Genomic DNA, 12,112 nt, shown 5'->3' with positions numbered 1-12,112 from the left:
GCCTCAAGCCATCGTCTTTGTCAAACTGGATTAATGGAGTGAAAATTACGAACAAAAATGGGAGATGTCTACAGTGCCCCCTGTAATTATTGCCACCCCTGGTTAAGATGTGTTTTTTAGCTTCTAATAATTTTTTTCCTAAATAATATGGGACCTTAATGGGAAAAAAGAGAAAAATCCAACCTTCAATACAAGTGCATTTAAATTTATTCAGTGGTGAAAAATCCCACATAAAGAAATAATTATTTGACATCAAATAACGTGTGTCACAATTATTAGCGCCCCAGGTGTTAATACTTTGTACAACCTCCTTTTGCCAACAAAACAGCACCTAATATTCTCCTATAATGTTTCACAAGATGGGAAAAGACAGAAAGAGGGGTCTTCAGCCATTCCTCTTTGCAGAATCTCTCTAAATCATCCAGAGACCTGGGTCCTCTCCTCTTCAGCTCAATGGGGTTGAGGTCTGGGGACTGAGATGGCCATGGGAGGAGCTTGATTTTGTGTCCGGTGAACCATTTCTGTGTAGATTTGGCCATATGTTTAGGGTCATTGTCTTCCTGAAAGACCCAGTGACGACCCATCTTCAGCTTTCGGGCAGAGGGCAACAGATGTTGATTTAAAATGTCCTGGTATTTCAAAGCATTCATGATGCCATGCACCCTAACAAGGTTCCCACAGCCTTTGGAAGCGAAACAGCCCCATAGCATCACTGAGCCACCCCCATACTTCACAGTGGGTATGAGGTGCTTTTCAGCATGCGCATCTTGCGTGGCACGCCAGACCCACTTAGCGTGTTTGTTGCCAAAAAGCTCAATCTTGGTCTCATCTGACCAAAGCACACGGTCCCAGGTGAAGCCCCAATACCGCTTGGCGAACTCCAGATGTTCGCGTTTATCATTTGAGTGAGCAAAGGTTTTCTCCGTGCATGCCTCACAAACAGCTTGTTGGCGTGTAGACAGCGCCCGATGGTTGATTTGGAGACTTTGTAACCCCAGGATGCTACCATTTGTTGTAATTCTGTAACAGTGAGGTTTGGAGATCTTTTGATTTCTCTTACCATCCTCCTAACTGTGCGTGATGGCAAAATAAACATCGGTCCTCGTCCAGGCTTGTTTACCACTGTTCCAGTTGTTTTGAACTTAATTATTCCTCTCAGTGGATATGGGGTGCTGCAGTTGAGTGGCAATCTTCTTGTAGCCTGTGCCTGACCTGTGAAGGTCGACGCACATCTGCCTCACTTGTATGCTGTGTTCCTTTGTCTTTCCCATGTTTAAGAGTGGATAAGAGAAATGGCCTCTCTATCATGTCATATTTATACCCCAGGGAAACAGGAAGGGATGAATTACTAATTAAATGTTCCTACATACTCTGGTAAAAGTAGTAAACTACTGTAGAAATGACAGAAATGCTTCAATTATATTTATTTCCTGGAATGTTAAGGGTGCCAATAATTGTGGAACAGGTGATTTAATGAAAAATAATAATTTTTTAGTCAGGGACTTTTTTATTTTCTCACAATTCCTTTGAGTTGAAGGTTACATTTTCCTAAATTTTCAGTGTGACAGTATTATTCTGCAATAAACACAGAATTTATTTTAAGGCTTTTAACACATCTTAACCGGGGTTATGGAGGGCACTGAATCAGTCATTGCATGTCTCTATGAGAGATGAATATCCTGCTCGAATATTTTCAATTATTTGAAGAAATAATTATTTAATCCTGTTTTAAACACATATTTACACAGACATACACACATATATCCATCTAGCCATCCATTTTCTCAGCCGCTTATCCTCACAAGGTTCACGAGTCCTGGAGCCTATCACACCTGTCAAAGGGCAGGAGGCGGGGTACACCCTAAAGTGGTTGCCAGCCTGTCCCGGGGACATGGAAACAGACAACAGTCACAGTCACAATCACACCTATGGACAATTTAGAGTCTTCAATTAATGCATGTTTTTGGGATATGGGATTAAACCGTAGCGCCCGGAGAAATCCCATGGAGGCATGGGGAGAACATACAAACTCCACACAGGTGGGGGTGGGATTTGAACCACAGTCCATAGAACTGTAAGGCCAACGCTCTAACCATTTGCTCCACCATGCCGCCAAAAAATGTGTGTATGTATATGTGTGTGAGAAAGAGAGAGAGAGAGAGAGAGAGAGAGGAGAGAGAGAGAGAGTCACAATTAAATCACATTGCTCACTTAGGAATGTCAATGGTATGAAAACAAACAGTTTATCAGCTTTTACAGCATTTTCCAAATTTCCTGTTTGAAACTAAGCCTGCTGAGTTCGTCCGGGACCGGGGGTGATGGATTATCATCATTATGACACTCGTATTTGGTCATGCTGTTATATAGTAACACTGTAGAAACTTTAAAGCCATGATTTTGTGTGTTTAGCAATCGACCTACCCAATCTGACTTTGAGCTAAATGCTGGGTGCAACCTGGACTGATCACCAATCAAATAAAAAGAATATACATCTGAATTAATTCATAATTCGAGATGTGTTAGCCACTTGGATCGACCTACATCCAAAGACATACCAAAGAGGCACAGTACATAGAAGTTCTTTAATCAAATCAAAGTTTAAACAAGGAAAATCTGGTCTGAGTGAAAGAGTTCAGTACCATGGAAGAAGTCAGGTCGTATCAAAAATGGAAAAGCGCATAAACCAAAGTCATAAAACATTGACTGGAATGAGGAAAAGTTGTCACTATTGGTCCCTTAAATGAAAAGCCTTAATCCGAAAGGTCATATCTACTGTACCTTGAAAATTTGAGGTTAATCCAATATAATCTAACGGTGTTTTGAGAAGAATTTTATCGGCAATTATGATGTTCGTGGGTGCCGGTATTTTAGCGAGTCACATAACCTACTTGCACAGATGTGACATTCTATGCGTAAACAAAGAAATCATGGCCGATTTGTCCTGTGTCATCACATGCATTACCACCACCATCGGACACGAGAAAAAGCCCGACTGTATCTCGAAATTTTGCCATAATTTGGGTAGAAGTAATGCGAGGAAGGAAAAAGAAACATTTAAGGACCCAGTGGCTAGTGAAGTGTGGTCGGCCTGAGCCGTACGGCAAACAGGCCAGGGTATGCAGTGAACATTTTGTGCACAGTTACGTCCCCTTTGCTCAAACCAGCAAAATGCAACGAGGCAGTTTTATTGCGTTTAAGACAATTCAATCACAAACACAACCATAAAACACAAACACAATAAAATAACGAACAAAAAATAGAAGTTCAAAGACGAGTAGTTGAGGCAAAACAGCGAATAGTCACCAACGTTGAACGATTATTCCCAAACAGGCAAATGTTCTTTCCAGCGAATATTCCAAGTTAGCGAATGATCCCGAAATGTCCAAATGTCCGAAGACAAAAGGCAGCAGGCGTCTGTGTAGTTTGTCCCAACCAGTGTACTTTGTCCCAAAGACGGTCTTTCTCGTCCTCATGTAGGTATTCCTCAAAACATTCTAGAATTCCGCATCACAAAGACAACGTAAAAGTATGAAAGGAAACCGCATCACAAAGATTTGCATCATAATAACTGTCCTAAAAACACTCCAAAATTGATAAGATGGATGGTGTGTCCCGCGCGTCTGCCTCAGAGTAGTCAGACTCCATCCAAATATTCACCATGATTGACAGACACAGGTTCAAATCTGTATGGACGTATTCCTCCGTCTTCCCGATTAACCAACACTGCTATTTCTTCATCAGATGAGGATAAATACAAGAAATCAGCGTTGTGATTGTGTAGGAATTGATCTGTAACCAAAGCTGTGTTTACACACCGGATACCGTCACTTCCTGTTTTTTTAAAGTCATGTGATCTTGTAAAAATAGTCAAAATGGTGCCTATCATACAAAATTGTGATTACTTGGATAAAAGACCACATTAAAGTTATTATTTGAATTTTTTTACTATAATTTTTCTGGATATGCTTGTATTTATAATGGATTAACAAAGTAATCTGCATTTCATTCAATTCCGTTAAAGGGCTACTATCATGAAATGGATGATTTTTAGTATGTTATTAATGAAAAAACATCAGCCAATTTGTGCCCATATGTTTTTTCACCACAAAACATGACTTTGACGTATATAGCTTTTTGTAACTCCCGCCATGAAAATCCTCTCGAGAGATTTGTTTTCGAGAAGAAGCAGGAAGTGACGTAAAGGACAGCGGCGCCCCCAAGTGGACTCATTTGTTTCTATTAGTTTTACCTCCGGGAAGGTACCTCGTTGTTCCTTTGTGTTAGCCAAAATGCCGGCTCATTGCATTGCTGGACATTGCTTGAACACTCGGGAGAATGGATTTACCCTTCATAAGTTGGCAAGAGACCCAGTTCGTTGTTAAAAATGGATTGCACGGGTGCAGAGGACGAGAGCTTTGTGGGTTCTGAATGACAGGTTGGTTTCTATACAGCTACTAAAAAAAAAGAATAGTTTGTAGCGGACCACGTACTCGGTCACTCATCACATAAAGAACCGCATACGAAATATGTCGATGTGCGCGTCGGACGGCATCGGCCTGCTGCACGGACGGCGACGAATCTGAAGAACCCAGCCAAGAATGCCTCACTCAGCTGCGTGCGTGCAGTAATGCACCCCGGCTCGACAGCGTTCATCGAGTACTGCGGCGGCTGAGGCACCGCGTTCGGCGGTCACGACTTCTGCGAAGGCTGCGCATTGGGCTTTGCGGACGGGGGCGGCTCTGAAGAACCCAGCCGAGAATGCCTCACTCAGCCGCGTGCGGGCAGTAAAGCGCCCCGGCTCAATTGTGTTGTTCATCGCTACTGCGGCGTCTATGAACAACCCCCTAAGGTAGCGCCGCTCGGCTCTCATAAGCCACACCAGCCGGCTGCGATGAGCCACGATGGCTCAGCTCTGCCACGAAAGTGGATCGGACGGGGATGGGGTTTGGCCGTGATCGCATATCATCTGAATATGGCTCAAAACAACAGTGTAATATTGCCCCGAGGGCTCGAAACAATAGTGTAATATTGCCCCGGTAACTCCACTCGGTTGTGTGGCGTTCTCAATTTCGAAAAGATCCGTGTCAGAAGGGGTGCATTTGTCTCCCATAGTTAGGGTGCACTGCGTGTTTTCATTGGCGAATGTCCGGGTGAGGTCACGGACGGAGGATGCACCCAATATGGCGACCACTTGGATATCGTAGAATGACACTTCTGCAACTTTGCGCATGGATGACGCGCTCTCCATTCACATATATTTTTTCGTATAGACATTGAAATGAATAATCTTATATGTATTTTTCATTACAATATCTATTTTAGAATGTTTATAGGGATGACACTTGGGCTTTAAGTGGGCGCACCGACACTATATTTAATTTGCAGCATTAGGACGTCGTATTTACTGAAATAAAAAGCTATTTCAAATAAAAACATCAAAAATAGAAATAAGTAAAGTATCATTGCATCTACCGCATGTGATTTTAAGTCTTAACTTACTTACTAGCACCAGACAAAATAGTTCTGTATTTTTTTAGGTTACATGTTATCTATGTCATGGATGTTCCGCGAATACTCATCATCCTTGCACGTATGACATCTCACCTCCACAGTGGATTCTACTAGGTGAGAACTGGATTTTGGCTTTAATTAAAAAGGGGTCCTCCTAGGTACTGATACAGCTCTCGCTAGAGCCATCGGCGGGTGTTTCAGAAATGAATGAAAAAGCAAGATGTCTTTGTTCTTGTACATCTTGAATCTACCCGTTGACAGCTCATTTATGCCAACGGTGCAGGTCCACGTGGCTAACGATGTTAAACGACACTCAGCTAATTGATATCGGCTTGGTATGTTGAGTGCAAAATGCAGTCAGGACCTGTCCCTCCACCTAAAGGCAGAGAGGCTACTGAGGCTTTTGTCCACCAGTATGAACCCCAACGTACGGGCACAAAACAGGGAGTAAATAGACACCCGCACTTGCTTGGTGCCTCTCAACAGGGAAAAAGACTAATACCCTTTCATGAGAGCTAGTTTCAAAGGTCAGGTTGTGTGTCACAGCAAGTCAGAGTACATCTTTTTGCAGTCTTGGACAACAGCTAATGCTTTTTCACTGCTAGAGAGGTGTCATTCCACATCACTAGTAGTAGTTTCTTTGCAGGGCATCAGACCGCCAAGGTCCCCACTTTAGGTAATTGCCAAAGTCATGGTGCATTGATAACCTTGCCCACCCCCACAAAGATGGTGGGCCAGTCCTAGTTTGCCTGTCCATTCAAACCCCACGGATACACACCCTTCGACCAGGTGCTCACCGTCGAGCCCCACCTCCAGGCTGGTCTCGATAAGGAATCCATAGTGACCTGCATCCAGGCAAGGAAAATCATGGTGCATTTTTTTTTTCTCCACTTGCCATTTTATCTCATAGGATCAAACGATAAGATGACTCAAGGAAGGGCCATTCAAAAAATCAAATCCTTCTTTATTCCTTCAAAGAACTCATCTGTCGATATACATAATATTCAACACTGTACAACAAAATACTCATCTGTCTTGAACTTCCTCTATCATATTCATTTTTAACTCAAGTGAGAGCAGGTGTGCTCTCCAAATAAAATTGGGTTGAGAGGTGAGCAAAGCAAGATTATTGACATCTCATCTCTGATCTGTGATGTCAGTGATGTTAATAAACCACAAAAGGTTTGACCACTGTTCTTTTCCCCAAGTAGTTGTGCTGGGTTGAAGACTTGATTTCCATTCTGACATATTGCACATTGAGTTTTCTCAGCGGGCCACTCCAACATGAGTAATCTCACACTCGAGATGGGATGTAATCTATCCCCTCCAAGGGCTTTTCTGTCTAATACCTCTAATTGGAGAGACCGGAAAGGGAATTCTCTCAGTGTGTTCTCGTTCCAATGTTTATCTACATCTGTCCCTTCCTCTCTCACTCTTTATCAATTAGATTAGGGATTAGAAAGCATAGTACCCAGAGTAAATGGGGAAACATGGCCAGACCTGACCTGTCCCTAACAATCTCAGGTTAATCGTCACCGTAACATAGTCTTGAAGAGAGCATTGTGGTTTTTTACAAAGTTGACCATTAGCTTATTAAAGCTGTTTATTTTGTAGGGTAGGCAAACAAAGGTTACATGTTTTCATAGCTGCTTCTAAAGCACACACTACAACCAGAGATAAATCATAAAACCATGATGCACTTGAGCCGAACCAGTAAATTGAACACTATCTTATCTGGAGGCTGGTTGACCTCTAGTTTTACGAAATCCAAAAGATGTTGGAGCTGTTAAAATGTTCAAATACTGTAAATCCAAAATAATTTGGTTCGAAAACGAAAAATTTTCACACATTATCCCTTTGCCATGACAGTACTTGTAGGCTTCTTTGATTGTATTGCCAAAAATAAAAAACTAAAAATAAAGCCAAAGTAAAACCAAACCACATACTTATTAGTATTGGCAACAATCCACAGAGAGAAAAAAAAAGTTTTTATGTCCAGGAAATTTGCATTTGTTGAGGTTTTGTCCATCCATTATCCCTGCTGAAATAACTTGAACAGATGAACGCAGCTTTTGTCTGTCAAACCCTTTGATTTAAAAAAAAAAACTCAAATCAACTCAAAACTAGGCTAAAGTGCCTGTGATGGGCAAATATTTTTCTGTCTCAAAATTTTCCAAATGTTTTGAAGTTAAATAAAGATCTGCGCTAATAGGATGTCTCATAAAATGGAATTTTGTTATGCTTCTTGTGCAATATTTGAGACATGTTAATGAGACATTTCTCAGAGCTAATGGGATATTTTACTTAGAGGATCCATTGTACTGTGACTGTGTTGTCGATGAGGGCTTCTTGATTGTATAAACTGAATTGGGCCTTGTGAGCCAAACCCAACACCCAGATGGTTCATGCGTATACAGTACATACTTATAAAGCAAAAGAATGGGCATTTCACTGAAAGAAAGGGGTTCAGCCAAGAAATGGTGCCAAACCTCACCATCTGTTCCACTTCGGGGGTGGAGAAAGTACAGTATTAAACTAGTTTTGGCAACACTTCCTTGGTTTGTAGCAGCAGGAATTGTACCAGTCCACTTGATAAATTCCATATCCTTGAAACCTCAACGTTGACCTTCCTTGCATCCAAAATATGGTTTGCTTAAGCTTTGCCCCATGTCTGTAGAGATATTCTGATATGTGAGACAGGAAGAAGACTGCTGATAAACATCACTGAATGTGCAAGGTGTGATAAATGCAAAATAGAGAAACACAAGCTGTACCATCATCATCATCTATTCCTATAGAATCAATCAAGGCAAGAAAGATAAATCCTATAATATCTTTCAACTCACCGCCTGCTGCTGAGATAAAATATCTTTCAATCTGAACCTTGTATCGAGCGCTGAGATTATTATTTCCCAGGGTGATGTTTAGAATGACAAAAAAAAATAAGATAGGACAGAATTTAGTTGAGAGAAAGGCAGAATTTCCCTGGTGGTTGTAACTGTAGTTATGCAAATTGTACATTCATGGATATAAAAGTCACGGTGACTCACACATAGGGACATTCTCCCAAACATTGTGCAGTACTTCAGTCGTGTGTGAAGATTCTTGTTCAGTGCTCTTTCCTGTTGCTTTGCTTAGATTTTCCTGATGCAACGAGATCAAATTTTTCATACATCTGACAGAATGCACACTAGCATTTGCCTAAATAGGCTGCAAGGCTAAATCGCAGCAAATCAAGCTTCTTTTGAAGAGGGTAGGCCTGCTTGTTAGCCAGCCAGCGACATGGCACTTCCTAATTGATTCAGCTATGAATGCCTTTGAAGAGACAGTTCCACCAAGAGATGCAATGAAGACACCTTTGGGTGCCAGGCAAAAAAAAAAAAAGTGTTGAAAATCAGAGCCGAACTGACGCACATGAGAATATGCTGCTGATTTAAATAATCGCATGCATGACTTGCATCCCGTCATACAACCACATTTACTGTACATTTAAATACTGTGTGTGTGTGTGTATGTGTGTGTGTGTGTGTGTGTGTTGTGTGTGTGTGTGTGTGTGTTGTGTTGTACGCGTGCACGTGTGTGTCAGAAACATGCAGGCAGCATCCTTGCATGAATTGTTGTCTGTTTTCATTTGATATGCCTGTGTTTATTTATGCCGCATGTTGCCAGAGGTGGTTTGGAAGCTCAGATTGTTGATTGCCCTCGGACTCCGTTGCAGTATTGCATTTATTGCTAGCTCATCAAGCACTGAGTGTCTTTGCATTAAATTCTCCTAAATTATGCTTGGTTCCTTGGGCTGGCACGAAGGATCCCTGATGTTAAACAGATCCCAGTCTCAGCAGAGGTTCCACTGTGAAGTCTATAAAATGTATTCCCCACCTCAGCAAAATGTTTCACTTTACTGTTTGAGAAAATGACTCAATCACTTCTGCCTTCCTAAACCAACTCTTGTGATTGGCTCTCTTTGTAGTCGTATGCAATTTGGCAGTAAGCTCAAACGCAACATATATTTCCAAATATGACCTTGAAGCTCCACCTTGTGCTACAATCTATTAGTTTGAAAAGGTTACATTCATTGTTTCAATTTTGAACATACACACTGAAACTCAAAATTGCCCTGGCCACCGATGGGAATCAGCGTGGTATCATATGCCAACGATGTTACCATCCTCGCCAGTGGTTCCTCCATCCCACCACTGTGCATGGCATTGAACCGATATTGACGCACGGTCCACAACTTCTTTGCCACCCGAAGTCTCCAACTTTCGGCCAAAAACATCATCGGCCACGCTGTTCACCACCTGGAACGCAGAACATTCAACGAGACTAATCATCAAAATCGGAGGCAATCCGATTCCTACCATCCATAATATGAAAATCCTTGGCGTCACTTTTGATCCCTCGCTGATGTTCCATGAACACGCGAAAATTGTGCACTCCAAACTCAATAAAAGAAACAATGTTCTGAAGTGCCTAGCCAGCACCACGTGGGGCCGAACCATGTATCAGCATCAACTCGACAACAACATTGTCGATCAATGCCCATTGTGTGACGTCGCCTCACACGATACCCATCATCTCTTCAACTGTGCTCAAAAACCAGCCATGCTGACGGTGAAACACCTGTGGAGCGACCCGGCCGATGTGGCTCACTTTCTGGACCATCGCACTTGGCTACAACAAAAACATTTTGAACACATAAATGAATCACTGGCGATTACATTTAATAGAACATTCAGTTATCTGTTCTGTCATATTAAGCAATCAGAATCATCTTTATTTTGAAAAGTATGTCAAATACACACAAGGAATTTGTCTCCAATAGTTGGACACACTATATTATGACAACATACTATACAGTCAATTGACAGAGAATACCTTTGAGATGCAATCAAATTTCGAGAGCAGTCACTGAGCAATAAAAGGTTGGCAGTGAGACTACTCCGGTGAGTGCACAAGTAATGTATAACTGCCCCGGCCGAAATGTGACAACAAACTCAAGACAAAAAAACATTGTCAGCAAGTTACAGTTGAATTGTAAGTTAGCCGATTAAGAAGGTTACTGCAAGAGCAAAGAAGCTGTTGGAATGTCTGCTAGTTTTGGTTTGCATTGTTCAGTTTGCCTACCCGTGGGAAGGAGCTGGAAGAGCTGGTGACCAAGATGTGGTTTTTGTCAAGGTTGTTAATTGTTGAGATTAAGATTGTCTGTTTTGCACATGCTGTCCACAGACAGACAGACAAGCAAAGGCATTGTATAGGTAATGTATTTGTATTTGTGTATATATATTTAGACTTGTTGTCAAGGCTACACTTTGTCACCAAGTGAGGAAAGAATGGAACGGGAGATCAACAGGTGGATCGGTGCAGCCTCTGCACGATGCAGACTTTGTACCTTTTCGTTGTGGTGAAGGAGGAGCTAAACCAAAAGGCGAATCTCTCAATTTACTGTATTCCGAGCCTTCGTCATGATCACGAGCTGTGGATCATAACTGAAAGAACCCGATCCCGGTTACAAACGGTTAAAATGTGTTTCCTCAGCAGGGTGTCCGGGTTCACCCTTAGAGATGGGGTGAGAAGCTCGGTCATTTGAGAGAGGCCTAGAGTACAGCCACTGTTCTTCTGCATTGAGAGGATCCAGATGAGGTGGCTGGTGGATCTGACCCGGATGCCTCTTGTATGCTTCCTGTATGCCTCCCTGGCGAAGTGTTCTGGGCATGTCCCACCGAGAGGAGACCCCAGGGACAACCCAGGACACACTTGAGAGATTTTGGTCTGGGCTTCCCTGTTAAAACTACTCCCCCCATGAGCCGCCCTCAGATAAGTGGATGAGGTTTGTTGGATGGATGGATGGATCAATGACATTTTCCTTTAAACTTGTTTATTTGGACCTCCCCTTATGTCCTTTCGGAGGACACATTGGGGTCACAGCTCACACTTGGAAAATTGTTGATGTACATCATTGTGAAAAAATAAAATGGATCACTTTTCACCTTGCAAAATCTCTGTTCTTATCACAAAGCCAGAGTGAAATCAGCAAGGCTTGTTTGCTTTTAACACAAACATCGAAAGCACAGATTTGTCTGCTGATTTTCTGTTCCTCCCATTGCTAAGCGGGAGTGACATGAAATTGGCAGGAGGCAAAGTCATCCCACCAATAATCCGCCTTTGAGCGTAGTAACACAGTCAAACGCCCAAATAGACCCGATCTCTCCAGCTAAAGTGCTGTTTGAGTGCAACTTTCTCTCCTTCCATGACCGCATGTATGTGTTCTGGGTCTTGCTTGCTCTTTTTGATGTTCCCCTTGAGGATGCTAATGAGTATAATAAATAATATCGAAAATAGATTTTTGGGATTAGCACAGGGAGATGAGAGGCAATGTAAAAGAGATTGAAAAATGTGTGTGTTGCTTTTATTTTTAAATTCATTACTGACTATAAAGGCTAAATAATGCTACGATTAATGTATATTTCCCATCGCAGAGTCATAAGATGTGTCCAAACCAACATAACCCAGTTTTGCCACGATATCACTGATCATCTGGATCCATTAGCCATGGATAGAATCAATCAACTACATTTTTAAACAAATATTTTTTTTTGTC

The 12,112-nt window shown here is 42.0% G+C and overlaps 1 protein-coding gene across 2 annotated transcripts in view; it reads right to left on the bottom strand.

The window, feature by feature from the left end:
* LOC133495547 (protein shisa-6) overlaps positions 1-12,112 on the bottom strand; it is a 126,153-nt gene that overhangs the window by 108,670 nt on the left and 5,371 nt on the right. The window contains exons 3-5 of one of the 2 annotated variants that reach the window (XM_061810350.1): positions 9,677-9,812; positions 8,562-8,655; positions 3,308-3,732 (exon numbers count right to left, since the gene is read on the bottom strand). The exons of the other annotated variant lie outside the window; for it this stretch is intronic. The gene's annotated coding sequence lies outside the window, so the exon portion shown is untranslated. The remainder of the gene's footprint in view (positions 1-3,307; positions 3,733-8,561; positions 8,656-9,676; positions 9,813-12,112) is intronic. 2 annotated transcript variants of the gene reach the window in all.

This window comes from Syngnathoides biaculeatus, chromosome 22, assembly GCF_019802595.1.
Source record: "Syngnathoides biaculeatus isolate LvHL_M chromosome 22, ASM1980259v1, whole genome shotgun sequence".
Classification (NCBI taxonomy): Eukaryota; Metazoa; Chordata; class Actinopteri; order Syngnathiformes; family Syngnathidae; genus Syngnathoides; species Syngnathoides biaculeatus.
This window is presented reverse-complemented; position numbering and strand designations above follow the sequence as displayed.